Raw genomic sequence first — 24,295 nt, forward strand, 5'->3', positions numbered from 1 at the left:
GTGCGTGTGTGGTGGTGTGTTCTGCGCGAGTGATCGCGGTTCCGTGGTGCGGTGCTTCACGATGGCGGCAAAAATTTAGATTAACCAACCAGAAAGAGCGAGGGCAGGCCAGCGACTCTACTGGGCGGGCCCATGGAATAAACAACATGGCTTATGCCTTAAAAGTACGACATTAAGGCGGTGATGAGGGCAACTTGGTATGTATTCATTCCTGTTATGACTCACGTCATTATTGTTTTCCCTACAGGGCATCAAGTTAGGATAGCACCTTCTACCAGCATCCATGGGAGTAACCAAGATGGCCTCTCCTACCAGGGTTAGATACCGTCACGAAGATGTCGAAAGCTACAGCATCTACAAGCGTGCAGTGAAGTGCAGTGCGTGTGTGGTGGTGTGTTGTGCGCGAGTGATCGCGGTTCTGAGGTGCGGGTGGTGCTTCATGGCGGCAGCAAGCATTTGGATTTAACTAACCAGAGGAAAGACAGCAGGCCAGCGACTATTGGGCGGACCCATGGAATAATCAACATGGCTTTTGCCTTAAAGGTAGAACAGTAAGGCAGCGATGAGGGCAACTTGGTACGTGTTCATTCCTGGCACGACTATCATGATTCTTCTTTTCCCTGCAGGCCAGCAAGGTAGGATAGCGCCTTCTCCTGGGGTGCCCACAGGAGTAACCAACATGGCCGCTGCCACCAGCTTTGGATAACGTCATGAACACTTCCACAGCTACATCATCTACAAGTGTGAGATGAAGTGCAGTGCGTGTGTGGTGGTGTGTTCTGCGCGAGTTATCGTGGTTCCGTGGTGCGGTGCTTCACGATGGCGGCAAAAATTTAGATTAACCAACCAGAAAGAGCGAGGGCAGGCCAGCGACTCTACTGGGCGGGCCCATGGAATAAACAACATGGCTTTTGCCTTCAAGGTAGGACATTAAGACGGCGATGAGGGCAACTTGGTACGTATTCATTCCTGTTATGACTGACGTCATTATTCTTTTCCCTACAGGGCATCAAAGGTAGGATAGCACCTTCTTCCAGCATCCACGGCATTAACCAAGATGGCCTCTGCTACCAGGTTTAGATAACGTCACGAAGATGTAGAGAGGTACAGAGCATCTACAAGCGTGCAGTGAAGTGCCGTGCGTGTGTGGTCGTGTGTTGTGCGCGAGTGATTGCGGTTTTGTGGTGCAGTCGGTGCTTCATGGCGGCAGCAAGCATTTGGATTTACCCAACTAGAGGAGAGACAGCAGGCCAGCGACTACTGGGCGGGCCGCCCATGGAATAAGCAACATGGCTTTTGCCTTAAAGGTAGAACATTAGGGCGGCGATGAAAGCAACTTGGCACGTGTATATTCCTGGCACGACTCACATGATTTTTCTTTTCCCTGCAGGGCATCAAGGTAGGATAGCACCTTCTCCTGGGGTGCCCCCAGGAGTAACCAACATGGCCTCTGCCACCAGGGTTGGATAACGTCAAAGAGACATCAAAAGCTATGGCATTTACAAGCGTGCAGGGAATGGCAGTGCGCATGTGGGGGTGTGTTGTGCTCGAGTGATCACGGTTGTGTGGTGCGCTCGGAACTTTACGGCGACAGCAAGCGGATTAACGAACCAGAGGATCGACAGCAGGCCAGCACATTTACCGGGTGCGCCCATAGAATAAGCAACATGGCTTTCGCCTTAGAGGTAGGACATTGGGGCAGCGATGAGGGCAACTTGATATGTGTTCATTCCTGCCATGACTCACATGATTCTTCTTTTCCCTGCAGGGCAGCAAGGTAGGATAGCGCCTTTTTCTGGGTGCCCACAGGAGTAACCAACATGGCCTCTGTCACCAGCTTTGGATAACGTCATGAAGACGTCGAAAGCTACAGCATCTACAAGCGTGCAGGGAAGTGCAGTGCGTGTGTGGTGGTGTGTTGTGCGCGAGTGATCGCGGTTCTGTGGTGCGGGCGGTGCTTCATGGCGGCAGCAAGCATTTGGATTCAACCAACCAGAGGAGAGACAGCAGGCCAGCGACTACTGGGCGGGCGCATGTAATAATCAACATGGGTTTTGCCTTAAAAGAAGAACATTAAGGCAGCGATGAGGGCAACTTGGTACGTGTTCATTCCTGGCACAACTCACATGATTCTTCTTTTCCCTGCAGGGCAGCAAGGTAGGATAGCGCCTTCTCCTGGGGTGCCCACAGGAGTACCACGAGCTTTGGATAAAGTCAAGAAGACTTTCAGAGCTACATCATCTACAAGTGTGAGGTGAAGTGCAGTGCGTGTGTGGTGGTGTGTTGTGCGCGAGTGAACGCGGTTGCGTGGTGCAGTGCTTCACAATGGCGGCGAGAATTTAGATTAACCAACCAGAAAGAGCGAGGACAGGCCAGCGACTCTACTGGGCGGGCCCATGGAATAAACAACATGGCTTTTGCCTTCAAGGTAGAACATTAAGGCAGCGATGAGGGCAACTTGGTACGTGTTCATTCCTAGCACAACTCAAGTGATTCTTCTTTTCCCTGCAGGGCAGCAAGATAGGGTAGCGCCTTCTTCTCGGTGCCCACAGGAGTAACCAACATGGCCTCTGCCACCAGCTTTGGATCACGTCATGAAGACTTCCAGAGCTACATCATCTACAAGTGTGAGGTGAAGTGCAGTGCGTGTGTGGTGGTGTGTTCTGCGCGAGTGATCGCGGTTCCGTGGTGCGGTGCTTCACGATGGCGGCAAAAATTTAGATTAACCAACCAGAAAGAGCGAGGGCAGGCCAGCGACTCTACTGGGCGGGCCCATGGAATAAACAACATGGCTTATGCCTTAAAAGTACGACATTAAGGCGGTGATGAGGGCAACTTGGTATGTATTCATTCCTGTTATGACTCACGTCATTATTGTTTTCCCTACAGGGCATCAAGTTAGGATAGCACCTTCTACCAGCATCCATGGGAGTAACCAAGATGGCCTCTCCTACCAGGGTTAGATACCGTCACGAAGATGTCGAAAGCTACAGCATCTACAAGCGTGCAGTGAAGTGCAGTGCGTGTGTGGTGGTGTGTTGTGCGCGAGTGATCGCGGTTCTGAGGTGCGGGTGGTGCTTCATGGCGGCAGCAAGCATTTGGATTTAACTAACCAGAGGAAAGACAGCAGGCCAGCGACTACTGGGCGGACCCATGGAATAAGCAACATGGCTTTTGCCTTAAAGGTAAAACTTTGAGGGGGTGATAAGGGCAACTTGATACTTGTTGATTCCTGGCACGACTCACATGATGTTTCTTTTCCCTGCAGGCCAGCAAGGTAGGATAGCGCCTTCTCCTGGGGTGCCCACAGGAGTAACCAACATGGCCGCTGCCACCAGCTTTGGATAACGTCATGAACACTTCCACAGCTACATCATCTACAAGTGTGAGATGAAGTGCAGTGCGTGTGTGGTGGTGTGTTCTGCGCGAGTTATCGTGGTTCCGTGGTGCGGTGCTTCACGATGGCGGCAAAAATTTAGATTAACCAACCAGAAAGAGCGAGGGCAGGCCAGCGACTCTACTGGGCGGGCCCATGGAATAAACAACACGGTTTATGCCTTAAAAGTACGACATTAAGGCGGTGATGAGGGCAACTTGGTATGTATTCATTCCTGTTATGACTCACGTCATTATTCTTTTCCCTACAGGGCATCAAGTTAGGATAGCACCTTCTACCAGCATCCATGGGAGTAACCAAGATGGCCTCTCCTACCAGGGTTGGATAACGTCATGAAGACGTAGAGAGGTACAGAGCATCTACAAGCGTGCAGTGAAGTGCCGTGCGTGTGTGGTCGTGTGTTGTGCGCGAGTGATGGCGGTTTTGTGGTGCGGTCGGTGCTTCATTGCGGCAGCAAGCATTTGGATTTAACCAACCAGAGGAGACACAGCAGGCCAGCGACTCTACTGGGCGGGCCCATGGAATAAGCAACATCGTTTTTGCCTTAAAAGTAAGACATTAAGGCAGCGATAAGGGCAACTTGGTACGTGTTCATTCCTGGCAAGACTCACATGATTTTTCTTTTTTCTGCAGGGCAGCAAAGTAGGATAGCACCTTCTCCTAGGGAACCAACAGGAGTAACCAACATAGCCTCTGCCACGAGTGTTGGATAACGTCACGAAGACGTCCAGAGCTATGGCATCTACAAGCGTGCAGGAAATTGCAGTGCGTGTGTCTTGGTGTGTTGTGCTCGAGTGATCACGATTGTGTGGTGCGCTCGGAACTTTACGGCGGCAGCAAGCATTTGGATTAACGAATCAGAGGAGCGACAGCAGGCCAGCACCTTTAACGGGTGCGCCCATATAATAAGCAACAAGGCTTTCGCCTTAGAGGTAGGACATAAGGCAGCGATGAGGGCAACTTGGTACGTGTTCATTCCTGTAACGACTCACATGATTCTTCTTTTCCCTGCAGGGCAGCAAGGTAGGATAGCGCCTTCTCCTGGGGTGCCCACAGGAGTAACCAACACGGCCTCTGCCACCAGCTGCGGATAACGTCATGAAGATTTCCAGAGCTACATCATCTACAAGTGTGAGGTGAAGTGCAGTGCGTGTGTGGTGTTGTGTTGTGCGCGAGTGATTGCGGTTGCGTGGTGCGGTGCTTCAAGATGCCGGCGAGAATTTAGATTAACCAACCAGAAGGAGCGAGGGCAGGCCAGCGACTCTACTGGGCAGGCCCATGGAATAAGCAATTTGGCTTTTGCCTTAAAGGTAGGACATTGAGCAGCGATGAGGGCAACTTGGTACGAATTCATTCCAGGCACGACTCACATAATATTCTTTTTCCTACAGGGCATCAATGTAGGATAGCACCTTCTTCCAGCACCTATGAGAGTAACCAAGATAGCCTTTGATACCAGGGTTGGATAACGTCACGAAGACGTCGAGAGCTACAGCATCTACAAGCGTGCAGTGAAGTGCAATACGTGTGTGGTGGTGTGTTGTGCGCGAGTGATCGCATTTTTGTGGTGCGCTTCGTGCTTCATGGCGGCAGCAACCATTTGGATTTAACCAACCAGAGGAGACACAGCAGGCCAGCGACTACTGGGCGGGCCCATGGAATAAGCAACATGGCTTTTGCCTTAAAGGTAGAACAATAAGGCGGCGATGAGGACAACTTGGTACGTGTTCATTCGTGGCACGACTCACATGATTTTTCTTTTCTCTCTAGGGCATCAAGGTATAATAGCACCTTCTCCTGGGGTGCCCACAGGAGTAACCAACATGGCCTCTGCCACCAGGGTTGGATAACGTAAAGGAGACGTCAAAAACTATGGCATCTACAAGCAAGCAGGAAATGGCAGCGCATATGTGGTGGTGTGTTGTGCTCGGTGATCACGGTTGTGTGGTGCACTCGGAACTTTACGGCGACAGCAAGCATTTCGATTAACGAATCAGAGGAGCGACAGCAGGCCAGCACCTTTAACGGGTGCGCCCATATAATAAGCAACAAGGCTTTCGCCTTAGAGGTAGGACATTAAGGCAGCGATGAGGGCAACTTGGTACGTGTTCATTCCTAGCACAACTCAAGTGATTCTTCTTTTCCCCGCAGGGCAGCAAGATAGGATAGCGCCTTCTTCTCGGTGCCCACAGGAGTAACCAACATGGCCTCTGCCACCAGCTTTGGATCTCGTCATGAAGACTTCCAGAGCTACATCATCTACAAGTGTGAGGTGAAGTGCAGTGCGTGTGTAGTGTTGTGTTGTGCATGAGTGATCTCGGTTGTGCGGTGCAGTGCTTCACGATGGCGGCAAGAATTTAGATTAACCAACTAGATGGAACGACGGCCGGCCAGCGACTCTACTGGGCGGGCCCATGAAATAAACAACATGGCTTTTGCCTTAAAGGTAGGACATTAAGGCAACGATGAGGGCAACTTGATACGTATTCATTCCTGTTATGACTCACAAAATTATTCTTTTCCCTACAGGGCATCAAGTCAGGATATCACCTTCTTGCAGCATCCATGGGAATAACCAAGATGGCCTCTTTTACCAGGGTTGGATACCGTCACGAAGACGTCGAAAGGTACAGCATCTACAAGCGTGCAGTGAAGTGCAGTGCGTGTGTGGTGGTGTGTTGTGCGCGAGTGATCGCGGTTCTGTGGTGCGGGCGGTGCTTCATGGCGGCAGCAAGCATTTGGATTCAACCAACCAGAGGAGCGACAGCAGGCCAGCGACTACTGGGCGGGCCCATGGAATAAGCAACATGGCTTTTGCCTTAAAGGTAGAACATTAGGGCGGCGATGAAAGCAACTTGGCACGTGTATATTCCTGGCACGACTCACATGATTTTTCTTTTCCCTGCAGGGCATCAAGGTAGGATAGCACCTTCTCCTGGGGTGCCCCCAGGAGTAACCAACATGGCCTCTGCCACCAGGGTTGGATAACGTCAAAGAGACATCAAAAGCTATGGCATTTACAAGCGTGCAGGGAATGGCAGTGCGCATGTGGGGGTGTGTTGTGCTCGAGTGATCACGGTTGTGTGGTGCGCTCGGAACTTTACGGCGACAGCAAGCGGATTAACGAACCAGAGGATCGACAGCAGGCCAGCACATTTACCGGGTGCGCCCATAGAATAAGCAACATGGCTTTCGCCTTAGAGGTAGGACATTGGGGCAGCGATGAGGGCAACTTGATATGTGTTCATTTTTGGCACGACTCACATGATTCTTCTTTTCCCTGCAGGGCAGCAAGGTAGGATAGTGCCTTTTTCTGGGTGCCCACAGGAGTAACCAACATGGCCTCTGTCACCAGCTTTGGATAACGTCATGAAGACGTCGAAAGCTACAGCATCTACAAGCGTGCAGTGAAGTGCAGTGCGTGTGTGGTGGTGTGTTGTGCGCGAGTGATCGCGGTTCTGTGGTGCGGGCGGTGCTTCATGGCGGCAGCAAGCATTTGGATTCAACCAACCAGAGGAGAGACAGCAGGCCAGCGACTACTGGGCGGGCGCATGGAATAATCAACATGGCTTTTGCCTTAAAAGTAGAACATTAAGGCAGCGATGAGGGCAACTTGGTACGTGTTCATTCCTAGCACAACTCAAGTGATTCTTCTTTTCCCTGCAGGGCAGCAAGATAGGGTAGCGCCTTCTTCTCGGTGCCCACAGGAGTAACCAACATGGCCTCTGCCACCAGCTTTGGATCACGTCATGAAGACTTCCAGAGCTACATCATCTACAAGTGTGAGGTGAAGTGCAGTGCGTGTGTGGTGGTGTGTTCTGCGCGAGTGATCGCGGTTCCGTGGTGCGGTGCTTCACGATGGCGGCAAAAATTCAGATTAACCAACCAGAAAGAGCGAGGGCAGGCCAGCGACTCTACTGGGCGGGCCCATGGAATAAACAACATGGCTTATGCCTTAAAAGTACGACATTAAGGCGGTGATGAGGGCAACTTGGTATGTATTCATTCCTGTTATGACTCACGTCATTATTGTTTTCCCTACAGGGCATCAAGTTAGGATAGCACCTTCTACCAGCATCCATGGGAGCAACCAAGATGGCCTCTCCTACCAGGGTTAGATACCGTCACGAAGATGTCGAAAGCTACAGCATCTACAAGCGTGCAGTGAAGTGCAGTGCGTGTGTGGTGGTGTGTTGTGCGCGAGTGATCGCGGTTCTGAGGTGCGGGTGGTGCTTCATGGCGGCAGCAAGCATTTGGATTTAACTAACCAGAGGAAAGACAGCAGGCCAGCGACTACTGGGCGGACCCATGGAATAAGCAACATGGCTTTTGCCTTAAAGGTAAAACTTTGAGGGGGTGATAAGGGCAACTTGATACTTGTTGATTCCTGGCACGACTCACATGATGTTTCTTTTCCCTGCAGGCCAGCAAGGTAGGATAGTGCCTTCTCCTGGGGTGCCCACAGGAGTAACCAACATGGCCGCTGCCACCAGCTTTGGATAACGTCATGAAGACTTCCACAGCTACATCATCTACAAGTGTGAGGTGAAGTGCAGTGCGTGTGTGGTGGTGTGTTGTGCGCGAGTGATCGCTCTTGCGTGGTGCAGTGCTTCACAATGGCAGCGAGAATTTAGATTAACCAACCAGAAAGAGCGAGGGCAGGCCAGCGACTCTACTGGGCGGGCCCATGGAATAAACAACATGGCTTTTGCCTTCAAGGTAGGACATTAAGACGGCGATGAGGGCAACTTGGTACGTATTCATTCCTGTTATGACTGACGTCATTATTCTTTTCCCTACAGGGCATCAAAGGTAGGATAGCACCTTCTTCCAGCATCCACGGCATTAACCAAGATGGCCTCTGCTACCAGGTTTAGATAACGTCACGAAGATGTAGAGAGGTACAGAGCATCTACAAGCGTGCAGTGAAGTGCCGTGCGTGTGTGGTCGTGTGTTGTGCGCGAGTGATGGCAGTTTTGTGGTGCGGTCGGTGCTTCATTGCGGCAGCAAGCATTTGGATTTAACCAACCAGAGGAGACACAGCAGGCCAGCGACTCTACTGGGCGGGCCCATGGAATAAGCAACATCGTTTTTGCCTTAAAAGTAAGACATTAAGGCAGCGATAAGGGCAACTTGGTACGTGTTCATTCCTGGCAAGACTCACATGATTTTTCTTTTTTCTGCAGGGCAGCAAAGTAGGATAGCACCTTCTCCTAGGGAACCAACAGGAGTAACCAACATAGCCTCTGCCACGAGTGTTGGATAACGTCACGAAGACGTCCAGAGCTATGGCATCTACAAGCGTGCAGGAAATTGCAGTGCGTGTGTCTTGGTGTGTTGTGCTCGAGTGATCACGATTGTGTGGTGCGCTCGGAACTTTACGGCGGCAGCAAGCATTTGGATTAACGAATCAGAGGAGCGACAGCAGGCCAGCACCTTTAACGGGTGCGCCCATATAATAAGCAACAAGGCTTTCGCCTTAGAGGTAGGACATAAGGCAGCGATGAGGGCAACTTGGTACGTGTTCATTCCTGTAACGACTCACATGATTCTTCTTTTCCCTGCAGGGCAGCAAGGTAGGATAGCGCCTTCTCCTGGGGTGCCCACAGGAGTAACCAACACGGCCTCTGCCACCAGCTGCGGATAACGTCATGAAGATTTCCAGAGCTACATCATCTACAAGTGTGAGGTGAAGTGCAGTGCGTGTGTGGTGTTGTGTTGTGCGCGAGTGATTGCGGTTGCGTGGTGCGGTGCTTCAAGATGCCGGCGAGAATTTAGATTAACCAACCAGAAGGAGCGAGGGCAGGCCAGCGACTCTACTGGGCAGGCCCATGGAATAAGCAATTTGGCTTTTGCCTTAAAGGTAGGACATTGAGCAGCGATGAGGGCAACTTGGTACGAATTCATTCCAGGCACGACTCACATAATATTCTTTTTCCTACAGGGCATCAATGTAGGATAGCACCTTCTTCCAGCACCTATGAGAGTAACCAAGATAGCCTTTGATACCAGGGTTGGATAACGTCACGAAGACGTCGAGAGCTACAGCATCTACAAGCGTGCAGTGAAGTGCAATACGTGTGTGGTGGTGTGTTGTGCGCGAGTGATCGCATTTTTGTGGTGCGCTTCGTGCTTCATGGCGGCAGCAACCATTTGGATTTAACCAACCAGAGGAGACACAGCAGGCCAGCGACTACTGGGCGGGCCCATGGAATAAGCAACATGGCTTTTGCCTTAAAGGTAGAACAATAAGGCGGCGATGAGGACAACTTGGTACGTGTTCATTCGTGGCACGACTCACATGATTTTTCTTTTCTCTCTAGGGCATCAAGGTATAATAGCACCTTCTCCTGGGGTGCCCACAGGAGTAACCAACATGGCCTCTGCCACCAGGGTTGGATAACGTAAAGGAGACGTCAAAAACTATGGCATCTACAAGCAAGCAGGAAATGGCAGCGCATATGTGGTGGTGTGTTGTGCTCGGTGATCACGGTTGTGTGGTGCACTCGGAACTTTACGGCGACAGCAAGCATTTCGATTAACGAATCAGAGGAGCGACAGCAGGCCAGCACCTTTAACGGGTGCGCCCATATAATAAGCAACAAGGCTTTCGCCTTAGAGGTAGGACATTAAGGCAGCGATGAGGGCAACTTGGTACGTGTTCATTCCTAGCACAACTCAAGTGATTCTTCTTTTCCCCGCAGGGCAGCAAGATAGGATAGCGCCTTCTTCTCGGTGCCCACAGGAGTAACCAACATGGCCTCTGCCACCAGCTTTGGATCTCGTCATGAAGACTTCCAGAGCTACATCATCTACAAGTGTGAGGTGAAGTGCAGTGCGTGTGTAGTGTTGTGTTGTGCATGAGTGATCTCGGTTGTGCGGTGCAGTGCTTCACGATGGCGGCAAGAATTTAGATTAACCAACTAGATGGAACGACGGCCGGCCAGCGACTCTACTGGGCGGGCCCATGAAATAAACAACATGGCTTTTGCCTTAAAGGTAGGACATTAAGGCAACGATGAGGGCAACTTGATACGTATTCATTCCTGTTATGACTCACAAAATTATTCTTTTCCCTACAGGGCATCAAGTCAGGATATCACCTTCTTGCAGCATCCATGGGAATAACCAAGATGGCCTCTTTTACCAGGGTTGGATACCGTCACGAAGACGTCGAAAGGTACAGCATCTACAAGCGTGCAGGGAAGTGCAGTGCGTGTGTGGTGGTGTGTTGTGCGCGAGTGATCGCGGTTCTGTGGTGCGGGCGGTGCTTCATGGCGGCAGCAAGCATTTGGATTCAACCAACCAGAGGAGAGACAGCAGGCCAGCGACTACTGGGCGGGCCCATGGAATAAGCAACATGGCTTTTGCCTTAAAGGTAGAACATTAGGGCGGCGATGAAAGCAACTTGGCACGTGTATATTCCTGGCACGACTCACATGATTTTTCTTTTCCCTGCAGGGCATCAAGGTAGGATAGCACCTTCTCCTGGGGTGCCCCCAGGAGTAACCAACATGGCCTCTGCCACCAGGGTTGGATAACGTCAAAGAGACATCAAAAGCTATGGCATTTACAAGCGTGCAGGGAATGGCAGTGCGCATGTGGGGGTGTGTTGTGCTCGAGTGATCACGGTTGTGTGGTGCGCTCGGAACTTTACGGCGACAGCAAGCGGATTAACGAACAAGAGGATCGACAGCAGGCCAGCACATTTACCGGGTGCGCCCATAGAATAAGCAACATGGCTTTCGCCTTAGAGGTAGGACATTGGGGCAGCGATGAGGGCAACTTGATATGTGTTCATTTTTGGCACGACTCACATGATTCTTCTTTTCCCTGCAGGGCAGCAAGGTAGGATAGTGCCTTTTTCTGGGTGCCCACAGGAGTAACCAACATGGCCTCTGTCACCAGCTTTGGATAACGTCATGAAGACGTCGAAAGCTACAGCATCTACAAGCGTGCAGTGAAGTGCAGTGCGTGTGTGGTGGTGTGTTGTGCGCGAGTGATCGCGGTTCTGTGGTGCGGGCGGTGCTTCATGGCGGCAGCAAGCATTTGGATTCAACCAACCAGAGGAGAGACAGCAGGCCAGCGACTACTGGGCGGGCGCATGGAATAATCAACATGGCTTTTGCCTTAAAAGTAGAACATTAAGGCAGCGATGAGGGCAACTTGGTACGTGTTCATTCCTAGCACAACTCAAGTGATTCTTCTTTTCCCTGCAGGGCAGCAAGATAGGGTAGCGCCTTCTTCTCGGTGCCCACAGGAGTAACCAACATGGCCTCTGCCACCAGCTTTGGATCACGTCATGAAGACTTCCAGAGCTACATCATCTACAAGTGTGAGGTGAAGTGCAGTGCGTGTGTGGTGGTGTGTTCTGCGCGAGTGATCGCGGTTCCGTGGTGCGGTGCTTCACGATGGCGGCAAAAATTTAGATTAACCAACCAGAAAGAGCGAGGGCAGGCCAGCGACTCTACTGGGCGGGCCCATGGAATAAACAACATGGCTTATGCCTTAAAAGTACGACATTAAGGCGGTGATGAGGGCAACTTGGTATGTATTCATTCCTGTTATGACTCACGTCATTATTGTTTTCCCTACAGGGCATCAAGTTAGGATAGCACCTTCTACCAGCATCCATGGGAGCAACCAAGATGGCCTCTCCTACCAGGGTTAGATACCGTCACGAAGATGTCGAAAGCTACAGCATCTACAAGCGTGCAGTGAAGTGCAGTGCGTGTGTGGTGGTGTGTTGTGCGCGAGTGATCGCGGTTCTGAGGTGCGGGTGGTGCTTCATGGCGGCAGCAAGCATTTGGATTTAACTAACCAGAGGAAAGACAGCAGGCCAGCGACTACTGGGCGGACCCATGGAATAAGCAACATGGCTTTTGCCTTAAAGGTAAAACTTTGAGGGGGTGATAAGGGCAACTTGATACTTGTTGATTCCTGGCACGACTCACATGATGTTTCTTTTCCCTGCAGGCCAGCAAGGTAGGATAGTGCCTTCTCCTGGGGTGCCCACAGGAGTAACCAACATGGCCGCTGCCACCAGCTTTGGATAACGTCATGAAGACTTCCACAGCTACATCATCTACAAGTGTGAGGTGAAGTGCAGTGCGTGTGTGGTGGTGTGTTGTGCGCGAGTGATCGCTGTTGCGTGGTGCAGTGCTTCACAATGGCAGCGAGAATTTAGATTAACCAACCAGAAAGAGCGAGGGCAGGCCAGCGACTCTACTGGGCGGGCCCATGGAATAAACAACATGGCTTTTGCCTTCAAGGTAGGACATTAAGACGGCGATGAGGGCAACTTGGTACGTATTCATTCCTGTTATGACTGACGTCATTATTCTTTTCCCTACAGGGCATCAAAGGTAGGATAGCACCTTCTTCCAGCATCCACGGCATTAACCAAGATGGCCTCTGCTACCAGGTTTAGATAACGTCACGAAGATGTAGAGAGGTACAGAGCATCTACAAGCGTGCAGTGAAATGCCGTGCGTGTGTGGTCGTGTGTTGTGCGCGAGTGATGGCAGTTTTGTGGTGCGGTCGGTGCTTCATTGCGGCAGCAAGCATTTGGATTTAACCAACCAGAGGAGACACAGCAGGCCAGCGACTCTACTGGGCGGGCCCAAGGAATAAGCAACATCGTTTTTGCCTTAAAGGTAAGACATTAAGGCAGCGATGAGGGCAACTTGGTACGTGTTCATTCCTGGCAAGACTCACATGATTTTTCTTTTCTCTGCAGGGCAGCAAAGTAGGATAGCACCTTCTCCTAGGGAACCAACAGGAGTAACCAACATAGCCTCTGCCACGAGTGTTGGATAACGTCACGAAGACGTCCAGAGCTATGGCATCTACAAGCGTGCAGGAAATTGCAGTGCGTGTGTGTTGGTGTGTTATGCTCGAGTGATCACGATTGTGTGGTGCGCTCGGAACTTTACGGCGGCAGCAAGCATTTGGATTAACGAATCAGAGGAGCGACAGCAGGCCAGCACCTTTAACGGGTGCGCCCATATAATAAGCAACAAGGCTTTCGCCTTAGAGGTAGGACATAAGGCAGCGATGAGGGCAACTTGGTACGTGTTCATTCCTGTAACGACTCACATGATTCTTTTTTTCCCTGCAGGGCAGCAAGGTAGGATAGCGCCTTCTCTTGGGGTGCCCCCACAGGAGTAACCAGCATGGCCTCTGCCACCAGCTGCGGATAACGTCATGAAGATTTCCAGAGCTACATCATCTACAAGTGTGAGGTGAAGTGCAGTGCGTGTGTGGTGTTGTTTTGTGCGCGAGTGATTGCGGTTGCGTGGTGCGGTGCTTCAAGATGCCGGCGAGAATTTAGATTAACCAACCAGAAGGAGCGAGGGCAGGCCAGCGACTCTACTGGGCAGGCCCATGGAATAAGCAATTTGGCTTTTGCCTTAAAGGTAGGACATTGAGCAGCGATGAGGGCAACTTGGTACGAATTCATTCCAGGCACGACTCACATAATATTCTTTTTCCTACAGGGCATCAATGTAGGATAGCACCCTCTTCCAGCACCTATGAGAGTAACCAAGATAGCCTCTGATACCAGGGTTGGATAACGTCACGAAGACGTCGAGAGCTACAGCATCTACAAGCGTGCAGTGAAGTGCAATACGTGTGTGGTGGTGTGTTGTGCACGAGTGATCGCATTTTTGTGGTGCGCTTGGTGCTTCATGGTGGCAGCAACCATTTGGATTTAACCAACCAGAGGAGACACAGCAGGCCAGCGACTACTGGGCAGGCCCATGGGAATAAGCAACATGGCTTTTGCCTTAAAGGTAGAACAATAAGGCGGCGATGAGGACAACTTGGTACGTGTTCATTCGTGGCACGACTCACATGATTTTTCTTTTCTCTCTAGGGCATCAAGGTAGGATAGCACCTTCTCCTGGGGTGCCCACAGGAGTAACCAACATGGCCTCTGCCACCAGGGTTGGATAACGTAAAGGAGACGTCAAAAGCTATGGCATCTACAAGCAAGCAGGAAATGGCAGCGCATATGTGGTGGTGTGTTGTGCTCGGTGATCACGGTTGTGTGGTGCACTCGGAACTTTACGGCGACAGCAAGCATTTCGATTAACGAATCAGAGGAGCGACAGCAGGCCAGCACCTTTAACGGGTGCGCCCATATAATAAGCAACAAGGCTTTTGCCTTAGAGGTAGGACATTAAGGCAGCGATGAGGGCAACTTGGTACGTGTTCATTCCTAGCACAACTCAAGTGATTCTTCTTTTCCCTGCAGGGCAGCAAGATAGGGTAGCGCCTTCTTCTCGGTGCCCACAGGAGTAACCAACATGGCCTCTGCCACCAGCTTTGGATCACGTCATGAAGACTTCCAGAGCTACACCATCTACAAGTGTGAGGTGAAGTGCAGTGCGTGTGTAGTGTTGTGTTGTGCATGAGTGATCTCGGTTGTGCGGTGCAGTGCTTCACGATGGCGGCAAGAATTTAGATTAACCAACTAGATGGAACGACGGCTGGCCAGCGACTCTACTGGGCGGGCCCATGAAATAAACAACATGGCTTTTGCCTTAAAGGTAGGACATTAAGGCAACGATGAGGGCAACTTGATACGTATTCATTCCTGTTATGACTCACAAAATTATTCTTTTCCCTACAGGGCATCAAGTCAGGATATCACCTTCTTGCAGCATCCATAGGAATAACCAAGATGGCCTCTCCTACCAGGGTTAGATACCGTCACGAAGATGTCGAAAGCTACAGAATCTACAAGCGTGCAGTGAAGTGCAGTGCGTGTGTGGTGGTGTGTTGTGCGCGAGTGATCGCGGTTCTGTGGTGCGGGCGGTGCTTCATGGCGGCAGCAAGCATTTGGATTCAACCAACCAGAGGAGAGACAGCAGGCCAGCGACTACTGGGCGGGCCCATGGAATAATCAACATGGCTTTTGCCTTAAAGGTAGAACAGTAAGGCAGCGATGAGGGCAACTTGGTACGTGTTCATTCCTGGCACGACTATCATGATTCTTCTTTTCCCTGCAGGCCAGCAAGGTAGGATAGCGCCTTCTCCTGGGGTGCCCACAGGAGTAACCAACATGGCCGCTGCCACCAGCTTTGGATAACGTCATGAACACTTCCACAGCTACATCATCTACAAGTGTGAGATGAAGTGCAGTGCGTGTGTGGTGGTGTGTTCTGCGCGAGTTATCGTGGTTCCGTGGTGCGGTGCTTCACGATGGCGGCAAAAATTTAGATTAACCAACCAGAAAGAGCGAGGGCAGGCCAGCGACTCTACTGGGCGGGCCCATGGAATAAACAACAGGGTTTATGCCTTAAAAGTACGACATTAAGGCGGTGATGAGGGCAACTTGGTATGTATTCATTCCTGTTATGACTCACGTCATTATTCTTTTCCCTACAGGGCATCAAGTTAGGATAGCACCTTCTACCAGCATCCATGGGAGTAACCAAGATGGCCTCTCCTACCAGGGTTGGATAACGTCATGAAGACGTAGAGAGGTACAGAGCATCTACAAGCGTGCAGTGAAGTGCCGTGCGTGTGTGGTCGTGTGTTGTGCGCGAGTGATGGCGGTTTTGTGGTGCGGTCGGTGCTTCATTGCGGCAGCAAGCATTTGAATTTAACCAACCAGAGGAGACACAGCAGGCCAGCGACTCTACTGGGCGGGCCCATGGAATAAGCAACATCGTTTTTGCCTTAAAAGTAAGACATTAAGGCAGCGATAAGGGCAACTTGGTACGTGTTCATTCCTGGCAAGACTCACATGATGTTTCTTTTTTCTGCAGGGCAGCAAAGTAGGATAGCACCTTCTCCTAGGGAACCAACAGGAGTAACCAACATAGCCTCTGCCACGAGTGTTGGATAACGTCACGAAGACGTCCAGAGCTATGGCATCTACAAGCGTGCAGGAAATTGCAGTGCGTGTGTCTTGGTGTGTTGTGCTCGAGTGATCACGATTGTGTGGTGCGCTCGGAACTTTACGGCGGCAGCAAGCATTTGGATTAACGAATCAGAGGAGCGACAGCAGGCCAGCACCTTTAACGGGTGCGCCCATATAATAAGCAACAAGGCTTTCGCCTTAGAGGTAGGACATAAGGCAGCGATGAGGGCAACTTGGTACGTGTTCATTCCTGTAACGACTCACATGATTCTTCTTTTCCCTGCAGGGCAGCAAGGTAGGATAGCGCCTTCTCCTGGGGTGCCCACAGGAGTAACCAACATGGCCTCTGCCACCAGCTGCGGATAACGTCATGAAGATTTCCAGAGCTACATCATCTACAAGTGTGAGGTGAAGTGCAGTGCGTGTGTGGTGTTGTGTTGTGCGCGAGTGATTGCGGTTGCGTGGTGCGGTGCTTCAAGATGCCGGCGAGAATTTAGATTAACCAACCAGAAGGAGCGAGGGCAGGCCAGCGACTCTACTGGGCAGGCCCATGGAATAAGCAATTTGGCTTTTGCCTTAAAGGTAGGACATTGAGCAGCGATGAGGGCAACTTGGTACGAATTCATTCCAGGCACGACTCACATAATATTCTTTTTCCTACAGGGCATCAATGTAGGATAGCACCTTCTTCCAGCACCTATGAGAGTAACCAAGATAGCCTCTGATACCAGGGTTGGATAACGTCACGAAGACGTCGAGAGCTACAGCATCTACAAGCGTGCAGTGAAGTGCAATACGTGTGTGGTGGTGTGTTGTGCGCGAGTGATCGCATTTTTGTGGTGCGCTTCGTGCTTCATGGCGGCAGCAACCATTTGGATTTAACCAACCAGAGGAGACACAGCAGGCCAGCGACTACTGGGCGGGCCCATGGAATAAGCAACATGGCTTTTGCCTTAAAGATAGAACAATAAGGCGGCGATGAGGACAACTTGGTACGTGTTCATTCGTGGCACGACTCACATGATTTTTCTTTTCTCTCTAGGGCATCAAGGTATAATAGCACCTTCTCCTGGGGTGCCCACAGGAGTAACCAACATGGCCTCTGTCACCAGCTTTGGATAACGTCATGAAGACGTCGAAAGCTACAGCATCTACAAGCGTGCAGTGAAGTGCAGTGCGTGTGTGGTGGTGTGTTGTGCGCGAGTGATCGCGGTTCTGAGGTGCGGGTGGTGCTTCATGGCGGCAGCAAGCATTTGGATTTAACTAACCAGAGGAAAGACAGCAGGCCAGCGACTACTGGGCGGACCCATGGAATAAGCAACATGGCTTTTGCCTTAAAGGTAAAACTTTGAGGGGGTGATAAGGGCAACTTGATACTTGTTGATTCCTGGCACGACTCACATGATGTTTCTTTTCCCTGCAGGCCAGCAAGGTAGGATAGTGCCTTCTCCTGGGGTGCCCACAGGAGTAACCAACATGGCCGCTGCCACCAGCTTTGGATAACGTCATGAAGACTTCCACAGCTACATCATCTACAAGTGTGAGGTGAAGTGCAGTGCGTGTGTGGTGGTGTGTTGTGCGCGAGTGATCGCTGTTGCGTGGTGCAGTGCTTCACAATGGCAGCGAGAATTTAGATTAACCAACCAGAAAGAGCGAGGGCAGGCCAGCGACTCTACTGGGCGGGCCCATGGAATAAACAACATGGCTTTTGCCTTCAAGGTAGGACATTAAGACGGCGATGAGGGCAACTTGGTACGTATTCATTCCTGTTATGACTGACGTCATTATCCTTTTCCCTACAGGGCATCAAAGGTAGGATAGCACCTTCTTCCAGCATCCACGGCATTAACCAAGATGGCCTCTGCTACCAGGTTTAGATAACGTCACGAAGATGTAGAGAGGTACAGAGCATCTACAAGCGTGCAGTGAAGTGCCGTGCGTGTGTGGTTGTGTGTTGTGCGCGAGTGATGGCAGTTTTGTGGTGCGGTCGGTGCTTCATTGCGGCAGCAAGCATTTGGATTTAACCAACCAGAGGAGACACAGCAGGCCAGCGACTCTACTGGGCGGGCCCATGGAATAAACAACATGGCTTATGCCTTAAAAGTACGACATTAAGGCGGTGATGAGGGCAACTTGGTATGTATTCATTCCTGTTATGACTCACGTCATTATTGTTTTCCCTACAGGGCATCAAGTTAGGATAGCACCTTCTACCAGCATCCATGGGAGCAACCAAGATGGCCTCTCCTACCAGGGTTAGATACCGTCACGAAGATGTCGAAAGCTACAGCATCTACAAGCGTGCAGTGAAGTGCAGTGCGTGTGTGGTGGTGTGTTGTGCGCGAGTGATCGCGGTTCTGAGGTGCGGGTGGTGCTTCATGGCGGCAGCAAGCATTTGGATTTAACTAACCAGAGGAAAGACAGCAGGCCAGCGACTACTGGGCGGACCCATGGAATAAGCAACATGGCTTTTGCCTTAAAGGTAAAACTTTGAGGGGGTGATAAGGGCAACTTGATACTTGTTGATTCCTGGCACGACTCACATGATGTTTCTTTTCCCTGCAGGCCAGCAAGGTAGGATAGTGCCTTCTCCTGGGGTGCCCACAGGAGTAACCAACATGGCCGCTGCCACCAGCTTTGGATAACGTCATGAAGACTTCCACAGCTACATCATCTACAAGTGTGAGGTGAAGTGCAGTGCGTGTGTGGTGGTGTGTTGTGCGCGAGTGATCGCTCTTGCGTGGTGCAGTGCTTCACAATGGCAGCGAGAATTTAGATTAACCAACCAGAAAGAGCGAGGGCAGGCCAGCGACTCTACTGGGCGGGCCCATGGAATAAACAACATGGCTTTTGCCTTCAAGGTAGGACATTAAGACGGCGATGAGGGCAACTTGGTACGTATTCATTCCTGTTATGACTGACGTCATTATTCTTTTCCCTACAGGGCATCAAAGGTAGGATAGCACCTTCTTCCAGCATCCACGGCATTAACCAAGATGGCCTCTGCTACCAGGTTTAGATAACGTCACGAAGATGTAGAGAGGTACAGAGCATCTACAAGCGTGCAGTGAAGTGCCGTGCGTGTGTGGTCGTGTGTTGTGCGCGAGTGATGGCAGTTTTGTGGTGCGGTCGGTGCTTCATTGCGGCAGCAAGCATTTGGATTTAACCAACCAGAGGAGACACAGCAGGCCAGCGACTCTACTGGGCGGGCCCATGGAATAAGCAACATCGTTTTTGCCTTAAAAGTAAGACATTAAGGCAGCGATAAGGGCAACTTGGTACGTGTTCATTCCTGGCAAGACTCACATGATTTTTCTTTTTTCTGCAGGGCAGCAAAGTAGGATAGCACCTTCTCCTAGGGAACCAACAGGAGTAACCAACATAGCCTCTGCCACGAGTGTTGGATAACGTCACGAAGACGTCCAGAGCTATGGCATCTACAAGCATGCAGGAAATTGCAGTGCGTGTGTCTTGGTGTGTTGTGCTCGAGTGATCACGATTGTGTGGTGCGCTCGGAACTTTACGGCGGCAGCAAGCATTTGGATTAACGAATCAGAGGAGCGACAGCAGGCCAGCACCTTTAACGGGTGCGCCCATATAATAAGCAACAAGGCTTTCGCCTTAGAGGTAGGACATAAGGCAGCGATGAGGGCAACTTGGTACGTGTTCATTCCTGTAACGACTCACATGATTCTTCTTTTCCCTGCAGGGCAGCAAGGTAGGATAGCGCCTTCTCCTGGGGTGCCCACAGGAGTAACCAACACGGCCTCTGCCACCAGCTGCGGATAACGTCATGAAGATTTCCAGAGCTACATCATCTACAAGTGTGAGGTGAAGTGCAGTGCGTGTGTGGTGTTGTGTTGTGCGCGAGTGATTGCGGTTGCGTGGTGCGGTGCTTCAAGATGCCGGCGAGAATTTAGATTAACCAACCAGAAGGAGCGAGGGCAGGCCAGCGACTCTACTGGGCAGGCCCATGGAATAAGCAATTTGGCTTTTGCCTTAAAGGTAGGACATTGAGCAGCGATGAGGGCAACTTGGTACGAATTCATTCCAGGCACGACTCACATAATATTCTTTTTCCTACAGGGCATCAATGTAGGATAGCACCTTCTTCCAGCACCTATGAGAGTAACCAAGATAGCCTTTGATACCAGGGTTGGATAACGTCACGAAGACGTCGAGAGCTACAGCATCTACAAGCGTGCAGTGAAGTGCAATACGTGTGTGGTGGTGTGTTGTGCGCGAGTGATCGCATTTTTGTGGTGCGCTTCGTGCTTCATGGCGGCAGCAACCATTTGGATTTAACCAACCAGAGGAGACACAGCAGGCCAGCGACTACTGGGCGGGCCCATGGAATAAGCAACATGGCTTTTGCCTTAAAGGTAGAACAATAAGGCGGCGATGAGGACAACTTGGTACGTGTTCATTCGTGGCACGACTCACATGATTTTTCTTTTCTCTCTAGGGCATCAAGGTATAATAGCACCTTCTCCTGGGGTGCCCACAGGAGTAACCAACATGGCCTCTGCCACCAGGGTTGGATAACGTAAAGGAGACGTCAAAAACTATGGCATCTACAAGCAAGCAGGAAATGGCAGCGCATATGTGGTGGTGTGTTGTGCTCGGTGATCACGGTTGTGTGGTGCACTCGGAACTTTACGGCGACAGCAAGCATTTCGATTAACGAATCAGAGGAGCGACAGCAGGCCAGCACCTTTAACGGGTGCGCCCATATAATAAGCAACAAGGCTTTCGCCTTAGAGGTAGGACATTAAGGCAGCGATGAGGGCAACTTGGTACGTGTTCATTCCTAGCACAACTCAAGTGATTCTTCTTTTCCCCGCAGGGCAGCAAGATAGGATAGCGCCTTCTTCTCGGTGCCCACAGGAGTAACCAACATGGCCTCTGCCACCAGCTTTGGATCTCGTCATGAAGACTTCCAGAGCTACATCATCTACAAGTGTGAGGTGAAGTGCAGTGCGTGTGTAGTGTTGTGTTGTGCATGAGTGATCTCGGTTGTGCGGTGCAGTGCTTCACGATGGCGGCAAGAATTTAGATTAACCAACTAGATGGAACGACGGCCGGCCAGCGACTCTACTGGGCGGGCCCATGAAATAAACAACATGGCTTTTGCCTTAAAGGTAGGACATTAAGGCAACGATGAGGGCAACTTGATACGTATTCATTCCTGTTATGACTCACAAAATTATTCTTTTCCCTACAGGGCATCAAGTCAGGATATCACCTTCTTGCAGCATCCATGGGAATAACCAAGATGGCCTCTTTTACCAGGGTTGGATACCGTCACGAAGACGTCGAAAGGTACAGCATCTACAAGCGTGCAGGGAAGTGCAGTGCGTGTGTGGTGGTGTGTTGTGCGCGAGTGATCGCGGTTCTGTGGTGCGGGCGGTGCTTCATGGCGGCAGCAAGCATTTGGATTCAACCAACCAGAGGAGAGACAGCAGGCCAGCGACTACTGGGCGGGCCCATGGAATAAGCAACATGGCTTTTGCCTTAAAGGTAGAACATTAGGGCGGCGATGAAAGCAACTTGGCACGTGTATATTCCTGGCACGACTCACATGATTTTTCTTTTCCCTGCAGGGCATCAAGGTAGGATAGCACCTTCTCCTGGGGTGCCCCCAGGAGTAACCAACATGGCCTCTGCCACCAGGGTTGGATAACGTCAAAGAGACATCAAAAGCTATGGCATTTACAAGCGTGCAGGGAATGGCAGTGCGCATGTGGGGGTGTGTTGTGCTCGAGTGATCACGGTTGTGTGGTGCGCTCGGAACTTTACGGCGACAGCAAGCGGATTAACGAACAAGAGGATCGACAGCAGGCCAGCACATTTACCGGGTGCGCCCATAGAATAAGCAACATGGCTTTCGCCTTAGAGGTAGGACATTGGGGCAGCGATGAGGGCAACTTGATATGTGTTCATTTTTGGCACGACTCACATGATTCTTCTTTTCCCTGCAGGGCAGCAAGGTAGGATAGTGCCTTTTTCTGGGTGCCCACAGGAGTAACCAACATGGCCTCTGTCACCAGCTTTGGATAACGTCATGAAGACGTCGAAAGCTACAGCATCTACAAGCGTGCAGTGAAGTGCAGTGCGTGTGTGGTGGTGTGTTGTGCGCGAGTGATCGCGGTTCTGTGGTGCGGGCGGTGCTTCATGGCGGCAGCAAGCATTTGGATTCAACCAACCAGAGGAGAGACAGCAGGCCAGCGACTACTGGGCGGGCGCATGGAATAATCAACATGGCTTTTGCCTTAAAAGTAGAACATTAAGGCAGCGATGAGGGCAACTTGGTACGTGTTCATTCCTAGCACAACTCAAGTGATTCTTCTTTTCCCTGCAGGGCAGCAAGATAGGGTAGCGCCTTCTTCTCGGTGCCCACAGGAGTAACCAACATGGCCTCTGCCACCAGCTTTGGATCACGTCATGAAGACTTCCAGAGCTACATCATCTACAAGTGTGAGGTGAAGTGCAGTGCGTGTGTGGTGGTGTGTTCTGCGCGAGTGATCGCGGTTCCGTGGTGCGGTGCTTCACGATGGCGGCAAAAATTTAGATTAACCAACCAGAAAGAGCGAGGGCAGGCCAGCGACTCTACTGGGCGGGCCCATGGAATAAACAACATGGCTTATGCCTTAAAAGTACGACATTAAGGCGGTGATGAGGGCAACTTGGTATGTATTCATTCCTGTTATGACTCACGTCATTATTGTTTTCCCTACAGGGCATCAAGTTAGGATAGCACCTTCTACCAGCATCCATGGGAGCAACCAAGATGGCCTCTCCTACCAGGGTTAGATACCGTCACGAAGATGTCGAAAGCTACAGCATCTACAAGCGTGCAGTGAAGTGCAGTGCGTGTGTGGTGGTGTGTTGTGCGCGAGTGATCGCGGTTCTGAGGTGCGGGTGGTGCTTCATGGCGGCAGCAAGCATTTGGATTTAACTAACCAGAGGAAAGACAGCAGGCCAGCGACTACTGGGCGGACCCATGGAATAAGCAACATGGCTTTTGCCTTAAAGGTAAAACTTTGAGGGGGTGATAAGGGCAACTTGATACTTGTTGATTCCTGGCACGACTCACATGATGTTTCTTTTCCCTGCAGGCCAGCAAGGTAGGATAGTGCCTTCTCCTGGGGTGCCCACAGGAGTAACCAACATGGCCGCTGCCACCAGCTTTGGATAACGTCATGAAGACTTCCACAGCTACATCATCTACAAGTGTGAGGTGAAGTGCAGTGCGTGTGTGGTGGTGTGTTGTGCGCGAGTGATCGCTGTTGCGTGGTGCAGTGCTTCACAATGGCAGCGAGAATTTAGATTAACCAACCAGAAAGAGCGAGGGCAGGCCAGCGACTCTACTGGGCGGGCCCATGGAATAAACAACATGGCTTTTGCCTTCAAGGTAGGACATTAAGACGGCGATGAGGGCAACTTGGTACGTATTCATTCCTGTTATGACTGACGTCATTATTCTTTTCCCTACAGGGCATCAAAGGTAGGATAGCACCTTCTTCCAGCATCCACGGCATTAACCAAGATGGCCTCTGCTACCAGGTTTAGATAACGTCACGAAGATGTAGAGAGGTACAGAGCATCTACAAGCGTGCAGTGAAATGCCGTGCGTGTGTGGTCGTGTGTTGTGCGCGAGTGATGGCAGTTTTGTGGTGCGGTCGGTGCTTCATTGCGGCAGCAAGCATTTGGATTTAACCAACCAGAGGAGACACAGCAGGCCAGCGACTCTACTGGGCGGGCCCAAGGAATAAGCAACATCGTTTTTGCCTTAAAGGTAAGACATTAAGGCAGCGATGAGGGCAACTTGGTACGTGTTCATTCCTGGCAAGACTCACATGATTTTTCTTTTCTCTGCAGGGCAGCAAAGTAGGATAGCACCTTCTCCTAGGGAACCAACAGGAGTAACCAACATAGCCTCTGCCACGAGTGTTGGATAACGTCACGAAGACGTCCAGAGCTATGGCATCTACAAGCGTGCAGGAAATTGCAGTGCGTGTGTG

At 51.1% G+C, this 24,295-nt stretch overlaps 1 protein-coding gene and 5 long non-coding RNA genes across 18 annotated transcripts in view; 5 read left to right on the forward strand and 1 right to left on the reverse strand.

The window, feature by feature from the left end:
- The window catches only part of LOC119170364 (plexin-B2), a 162,942-nt gene that overhangs the window by 109,232 nt on the left and 29,415 nt on the right, over positions 1-24,295 (reverse strand). The window lies entirely within an intron of this gene.
- Positions 3,616-10,937, forward strand: LOC142775224 (uncharacterized). 4 transcript variants are annotated; one of them, XR_012886703.1, is made up of 9 exons: positions 3,616-3,947; positions 4,031-4,707; positions 4,789-5,465; positions 5,549-5,843; positions 5,927-8,500; positions 8,584-9,260; positions 9,342-10,018; positions 10,102-10,396; positions 10,480-10,937. It is a non-coding gene; the product is annotated as an uncharacterized LOC142775224 (long non-coding RNA). The 4 variants fall into 4 exon arrangements; XR_012886705.1 differs by having other exon boundaries at positions 5,927-8,116; positions 8,200-9,260; XR_012886704.1 differs by having other exon boundaries at positions 5,927-6,600; positions 6,684-9,260.
- Positions 12,534-15,097, forward strand: LOC142775257 (uncharacterized). Of its 2 annotated transcripts, XR_012886719.1 has the most exons (4): positions 12,598-13,053; positions 13,137-13,815; positions 13,897-14,952; positions 15,036-15,097. It is a non-coding gene; the product is annotated as an uncharacterized LOC142775257 (long non-coding RNA). The 2 variants fall into 2 exon arrangements; XR_012886718.1 differs by lacking the exons at positions 13,897-14,952; positions 15,036-15,097 and having other exon boundaries at positions 12,534-12,669; positions 12,753-13,053; positions 13,137-13,884.
- On the forward strand, positions 15,203-16,654 carry LOC142775272 (uncharacterized). The gene is made up of 3 exons (XR_012886731.1): positions 15,203-15,331; positions 15,415-16,093; positions 16,177-16,654. It is a non-coding gene; the product is annotated as an uncharacterized LOC142775272 (long non-coding RNA).
- On the forward strand, positions 17,727-21,953 carry LOC142775244 (uncharacterized). 4 transcript variants are annotated; one of them, XR_012886715.1, is made up of 5 exons: positions 17,727-19,516; positions 19,600-20,276; positions 20,358-21,034; positions 21,118-21,412; positions 21,496-21,953. It is a non-coding gene; the product is annotated as an uncharacterized LOC142775244 (long non-coding RNA). The 4 variants fall into 4 exon arrangements; XR_012886717.1 differs by having other exon boundaries at positions 17,727-19,132; positions 19,216-20,276; XR_012886716.1 differs by having other exon boundaries at positions 17,727-17,990; positions 18,074-20,276.
- Positions 23,550-24,293, forward strand: LOC142775279 (uncharacterized). Its single transcript, XR_012886732.1, has 3 exons — positions 23,550-23,685; positions 23,769-24,069; positions 24,153-24,293. It is a non-coding gene; the product is annotated as an uncharacterized LOC142775279 (long non-coding RNA).

This window comes from Rhipicephalus microplus, chromosome 2 (genome assembly GCF_043290135.1).
Source record: "Rhipicephalus microplus isolate Deutch F79 chromosome 2, USDA_Rmic, whole genome shotgun sequence".
NCBI lineage: Eukaryota > Metazoa > Arthropoda > Arachnida > Ixodida > Ixodidae > Rhipicephalus > Rhipicephalus microplus.